The sequence below is a fragment of the Phycodurus eques genome, chromosome 20 (assembly GCF_024500275.1).
Source record: "Phycodurus eques isolate BA_2022a chromosome 20, UOR_Pequ_1.1, whole genome shotgun sequence".
NCBI lineage: Eukaryota > Metazoa > Chordata > Actinopteri > Syngnathiformes > Syngnathidae > Phycodurus > Phycodurus eques.
The window spans coordinates 21,947-28,919 of record NC_084544.1 but is presented as its reverse complement, the minus strand read 5'-3'; the positions used below and the strand labels follow the sequence as shown (position 1 = coordinate 28,919).

Genomic DNA, 6,973 nt, shown 5'->3' with positions numbered 1-6,973 from the left:
AAATTTGTACTTTACTCACTCATTTTCACCCTCAGTGGGAATTTTGCTGGCTGGTTGAATGGGCTGGGGGGATGGGGGGGGGGGGGGGGTGTCTGGTATTTCAGTGTCAAAGGCTCTACTGTCTGAAAACGCTTTTCTGTGTAAACAGAATCTGAAAGAACGCTCAGCCAATTGTGCACCTTTGAAACAGTGTAAGGTCAAATGTAATTCATTAAACTTCCTCTGTCTGTCTAAGTGGGAATGGAAATTAATTGCACAAACATCACAGATGTTTTCTCTTCATAATTTCAATCATGTATTATGAGTTTGTATGTTCTAGGTGAGGGAACGGAGCCTCTGCGGGTTAGGAGGGAGTGCACGGTAAATCCCCACCACTCCAGGCGATAGCCAAGCCTCACCAACTTGGGTGCAGCACTTGATTTACCCTTAAAATTGGTTAATTTACCTCTATTAGGGTTAGGGTTTGGGGTTAGGTTTGGGGAACTGAACTCTTCCCCACCAGGAATTGGGGGCATTGCCCCCTCTTCCTGTAGGAAAGGATGGTGCACGGTCCATCCACCCATGGTTCTGGCTCCCGTAACCCTGGTTATAATCCCTGGGGTATGGAGGCTGGCGGCCCCGCCCATAGCGGACCTCTGTCCAACCCCCACCCTCCATGATATTTGCTTCCTTTATTGGAGTTCGCCTTGGCTATTTAAGTAATCTTTATTTTTGTTGTTTCTTATTCATTAGTTTCGGTATTAATTTATAATGTATTTGAATCAAAGAAATAAAACAAAAAGTCAATGAAACAAAAAAACTAAAAAATCCGTAATTCAAACCAAAAAACCTATAACAAACTATTATGCGTGTGCCCTGACAACGTTTCGGCCTGTAAGGGCCTTCCTCAGGTCGTGGCACACTTTTTAAGAAAAAAACAACAACAGCGAAGCAGCTATACTCTTTGGTGATGTTCTCCCTCCGAAATCCAAAACAAAACTGAGGCTTCTGGGCTTGTCCGCCTTTTATCTGCTGCTCTTTTTACAACATTTTAACTTGTGTTAAAAGTAACATAAATTGTGTTAAAAGTAACATAACTTCAAATTAACCCTATGTTGTTGTCGTCTTTTACTATCTATATCCATTAAATAACCTCTATTTTAACTGTATTTAAACCATTTTAACCAAAATGTTAACCTTATTAATATCTTTTAACTGTTTTTTTATGTGTTTTACAGATTTTATAGTTTTTATGTGTTTTTTAAATGTTATTTAGTTATTTTCTTTTTTTAATAAGAACTCTATATGCATTATATATAATTTCAATCCCTGTAATCTGTATTGTTATCCTATCATATTTTTAGGAACATATTTACCATTTTATGTAATTTTATAGTTTTTTAACTGTCCTATAAATTTAATTCATTTTGTAATTGTTTTTATGCACATATTAGTTCCCTTTCCTTCTTGAATGTCTTAATCTGTATCCTATGCTTGGTTTTTATTGTTGTCCCCTAATTTATCGTAATGTTAATGAGATTTTCTAATAAGTAATTTATTTATTCTTATTCATTTATTTATCTTTATAAGGGTTAGGGTTAGTTATGGTTAGTGGTTAGGGTAGGGGAATGAAGGGTTAGGTGAGGGGAACCGAGCCCTCCTTCTCCCGGACACAGGGATATAATCCCCCTTCCAGGATCGGGAGGGAGGTGCACGGTCCTTCCCCCTACGCTCCCCTCCGTCCTCCTGTTCCCGTTCCTGGCGACGTGTTGGCGTCGTCGTCCATAGTAGACTTGGGTCCACTGTCCATTCCACATTTTTGTGTTTTTAATTGATGTGTATATTTATATTTTATCCAGTAATATTTATTTATTTATTAATTGTAATGGATTCGCCTTTGCTACATAAATAATAATGGTTGTTTTCAATTGTGCTATTTATTAGGTTAGATCTGTATTGATAATGTATTTTATATATATATAATTCCCCCCAAAAAACTAAAAAAATATATTTTAATCAACTCAAAAAATGGCCAAATCTGAAATAGGCTGTGACTTCCGGTCCAATTCTGTGTACCCAGACAACGTTTCGGCTCCTTGAGCCTTCCTCAGGTGTAATGGCACAGTCACACCACAGCAGGTTCGCGACGTTCGCACTCCGGTGAACCAACTCGAATTGAGCCAAACTGAGTGTACATCCTTATATAACCTCTGCTGTCATTGTATTTACTTTTCTTTTTACACCACTAACATTTAGTGTTTCAATGTAGAAATTAACCCCATATTGGCCAAATGTTTTGTTATGTCCATATAGATCAACGTATATCCAACAGAATTATGTCCTAACTTGACTGCCATGAACGGCCATTTCCCAGACAGCGTCAGTCCATTGCAAGTGTATTGCGAGGCGGAGGGCGTAACTGTACGTAACACATCCATTACAGCAGTCCTTCAAAATAGGAGCTGGTGTCAGCTTGTTTGTGTGCATATGTTTCTCCAGGACATCGTGATCAGTGACCTGATGAAGAAGTTGGACATCCTAGGCGATAACGCCGTAAGTGTATGTTGAACTTATTTTGTATCAAGCAAGCATGTTGTTGTTGTTTGACTTGTTACGATCATGCAGCACCTTGTGCTAGTCTTACTGTGTTGGCTCAAGATATAAATTTGGTAAGGGCCGTGAGTACATACTCAAAGAAGCTTGTTAGCACGCTGCCAGATTGTTAATGCTGTTGTTATTGTGTCCTGCAGAATCTGGCCAATGACGAGCAGGTGGTTGTGATTCATGCCAGGACTGTTCTCACCCTTGCTGAGAAGGTTACACATACATACACACACAAATACACACATACACACACACACACACACACACACACAAATGCACACACAAAGTTTGATAATGTGGTTATTTCCTCAGTGGTTGGAATCCATTGAAGTGACAAAGTCAGCACTGCAACAGAAGATGTTGGACATTGAAAGTGAGAAGGTAAACCCTAACATCTGTAAAGAGGAACCACAGGAATGTACAAGAGCAACTCCGACCATGAATCGTGTGTGCGTGTTATGCTGGTAGGATTTGTTCTGCAAGCAGAAGGGCTACCTCGATGAAGAGCTCGACTTCAGGAAGCGCTCCGTGGATCAGGCTCATAAGGTAAACTGAACTAAAATCTCCTGGTGGACCACTGATCGACAAGGTTGTCACACAGAGGATCCTGGAGCTGGAGGCCATGTTGTATGAGGTGCTACGGCAACAGGATGAGTCCAGAATTGTTGGACAGAAGGACGGTTGTGTGAATGACATGTTAACAGAGGACCAGAGGGAGGGGCTTAAGAGCGCAATGGACCAATGGAAACGAGTTGTGATGTGCGAGCTGAGGGAGCGAGATGCTCAGATCCTCAAAGAACGAATGGATCTGCTGCAAGCCACACAACAGGTAAGTGCTCCAAACAACCTGCGCAATACATTACTTTTCTATGTTTGCTCATCAACTTTGAAATTGTCCATCGTAGAGAAACAAAGATTTGGAAGAATTCATTGAAGCTCAGAAACGACAAATCAAAGAATTATAGGAGATGTTTCTCTTTCTCTTCTTATTCTTCTCTCTGGCCTTCATCCTGTGGTCCTAACATCAGCTGGTGAGTTAAACATCAGCTGGTTAGGGTTAGTGTCACTGCACTCAAGATTGTTTTGCATTCAGGAATCCTCACTTTTCGACAAATTTTGATTTGGTGTCTCGTCTAGTTTGGCTTTAGGGATCAGTGTCCCCCTTTGAATCAATTCTTGTTTATCTTCCTTTGTTGTGCACTTAGTCAACTTTGTTGAAGTTGAGTTTTGATTAGATAGAATAATCATATTCATGGTCATAAATTAGCGCTGTACGACATGAGGAAAAACAAAAAGACATTGCGATTTTTAAAAAAAAGCTGTGATATATATTGCGATGTGAAGTAATACTGGATCAGTATTGGGAAAGTTAATTTCCTACGCAAACTAGTTGACAGTTCTAAAAATGAACTAGTTGAGTTAATAGTTCATAATTAAAAATTTAGGACTAAGCTCAATGGTCTAAAAACATACTAGTTCAATTGTGTTTTTTTTTAAATTTTTCAATATGTAGCTGAGGCGGCACCCACACCCTCCCACATCCCAAAAACATACGTGCTAGGTTAATTGACAACTCTAAATTGCCCGTAGGTGTGAATGTGAGTGCGAATGGTGGTTTGTTTGTATGTGCCCTGCGATTGGCTGGCAACCAGTTGAGGGTGTACCCCGCCTCCTGCCCAATGATAGCTGGGATAGGGTTAACCCAGCACGCCCCCGACCCGCGTGAGGAGAAGCGGCTCAGAAAATGGACGGATGGATGAATATGTAGCTGACAGGCTATTACCCCCAAAATACTGGCATTTCATCTCCCTACTGTTGCCAACTATTCAGTCCACAGTATTAGCCAGCTGCAGCTTTTCACCCTACAATCTGAAAAACATGAGGAAAGACTTGTTGCTTCAACGGTCTTTATTAAAATGAGAACTTAAAACAAAAACAGGACTTTTGTCCTTAATGCGCAAAGAAAAACACATAACACAGTATGAATGGAATGACGGTGAAAGGATATTGATAACTGCATTTGCTGCAGCTCTGACGGACTATATTAGCAAATCTTCTCTATTCTTATTTTACAAAGCAAAATAAATTTCCTACAATTACAGTGTGACCGTACAGTGTTATACCTAAATCATTCTGAATGAAATAATAATTTTGATAGTAATCAATTTTTACAATTTTGTACTGCATTACCAAAGACCACATTCACTTCCATTTACACAGTGTCCCTGATGCGCAAATAAAATGTATTTAACCAGTGAGAGTAGTGAACACAGTAAACACACACTGGAGCAAGGGTGTACTTCAGCACCCAGAGAGCACTCCAGGGTATTGGTGTCTCGGTCAAGGGCACCACGGCTGGGCATCCGAGGGATATCGGGGGTGGGAGGATGCTGGTGCACGCTCTTGTGCTGGTTGATGACTTGAAGTGGGATCCTCACGGTAGCAGGCGGAGATCTTAACCACGTGGCCTCAGCTGCCCCCAAGACTACATTCGTGTACCTCAGTGAGGTTTGTGTCGTTATTTATGTCATGTGCCATTTCCCTTGTCTGCCACGCTCCCACTCTGTCAGTAACACAACAAACATATGAGTAGAAGTCATTTAGCTTTGGTTCTGGTTTTGTTTTTTAGAGTCTGGCATCCTGCAGCTGAACACTCAGCCTATCCGAAACCAGCTGACCTCAATGTCCCACAATGCCTGTGTGCTGATTCCCAGTGCAGGTGATGATGATTTCTACTGCCTTTGTTTCAAATTTTCAAAGTACTATTTTACCTATCTGAAGAAGTATGTTGTTAATATAGTTGTAAAAGGTTCAAATAAAGTGAGTGTGAAAAGGACACGCATGTAATGTTTTTTATCTGCTGTCTGCAGAAATCAACATTTGTATATGTTAAAAAAATGTATAACTTTCCAGTTAGGTTTAGTTAGGGTTAGGTTTGGGGAACTGAAGGGTTAGGTGAGGGGAACCGAACCCTCCCTCTCCCAGTATAGGGGAAATAATTCCCCTATAGGGTTAGGTCTTGGGGAACTGAACACTTCCCCACCAGGAATTGGGGGCATTGCCCCCTCTTCCTGGAGGAAAGGATGGTGCACGGTCCATCCACCCATGGTTCCGCCTCCCGTAACCCTGGTTCCAATCCCTGGGGTATGTGGGCTGGCCCATAGCGGACTTCTGTCCAACCCCCACCCTCCACGATATTTGCTTCCTTTATTTGAGTTCGCCTTGGCTATTTAAGTCATCTTTATTTTTGTTGTTTCTTATGTATTAGTTTTGGTGTTAATTTATAATGTATTTGACTGAAAGAAACAAAACAAAAAGTCAATAAAACAAAAAAACAAAAAAAATCCGCAATTCAAACCTATAACAACCTATTATGCGTGTGCTCTGACAACATTTCGGCCTGTAAGGGCCTTCTTCAGGTCGTGGCACACTTTCTTTTAATTAAACAACAACAGCGAAGCAGCTATACTCTTTGGTGATGTTCTCCCTCCGAAATCCAAAACAAAACTGAGGCTTCTAGGTTTGTCCGCCTTTTATATGCTGCTCTTTTTAAAACATTTTAACTTGTGTTAAGAGTAACATAACTTCAAATTAACCCTATTTTGTTGTCTTTTACTACTATATCCATTAAATAACCTCTATTTTAACTGTATTTAAACCATTTCATGACATCCACTGGATCTGTCCACTAATGCACTGTGCTGAGGAGGTAAGGATTGCGAAACACCCTAGTGTGCGTGCTCGTGTGTTTTGTGCCACACGTGATTGTGTGTGCATCCAGGGGTTGGTGCGTCCCAGTAGTAAAAGCAGCATAAAGCTTAAGATCATGCCCAAGGTGAAGAGGGTGAAGGAAAAGCTCCACAAGCAGAAGTCAAACAGCTCGCTCTCAGGGTGGAACAGCCGAGAAAACACACCCAAAGTCATCTCGCAGACAAATTGGAATTTGGACTGTTTTGAGCAGGTTACTTTGCTTCCCTCTCGTGGCCCGGTGAGGTAAAATTTGCAGCTGCATGGCCAGCTACTTGAAGCTGCTTTCACACAGCATTCCTTTTCCGCCCTTTCCATAATGTTCACAAATGTGTTCTCCTTCCCTTTTTGAGAGCCTCACCGGCCGAAATAGCCTTTGTCCTGAGAACATGCGTGCTTGCACACTGCCGATGTCGGTTGCAACATTAACATAATTAGATGTCAGCGTGCCAGCTCCGATTGTTTTCAACACAAAGTAGCATGCGTAGTGATTTAAAAAAAAATGAATACCTCTCTGACATTTTCAATCCAAAAAGTATTTTATACATGATAATTGGTCCTAAAGTTGTGGCCAGTTGTTAAATATGTACTGTTTTTAGAAGAACTCTTGTAAATCATTTTTGTGCGCACGTGTATATAGAGT

The 6,973-nt window shown here is 40.9% G+C and overlaps 1 long non-coding RNA gene across 1 annotated transcript; it reads left to right on the top strand.

Moving 5' to 3' along the window:
* Positions 1–3,553: 3,553 nt before the first annotated feature.
* On the top strand, positions 3,554–5,419 carry LOC133395906 (uncharacterized). Its single transcript, XR_009767293.1, has 2 exons — positions 3,554–3,614; positions 5,213–5,419. It is a non-coding gene; the product is annotated as an uncharacterized LOC133395906 (long non-coding RNA).
* The last annotated feature ends 1,554 nt before the right edge of the window (positions 5,420–6,973 follow it).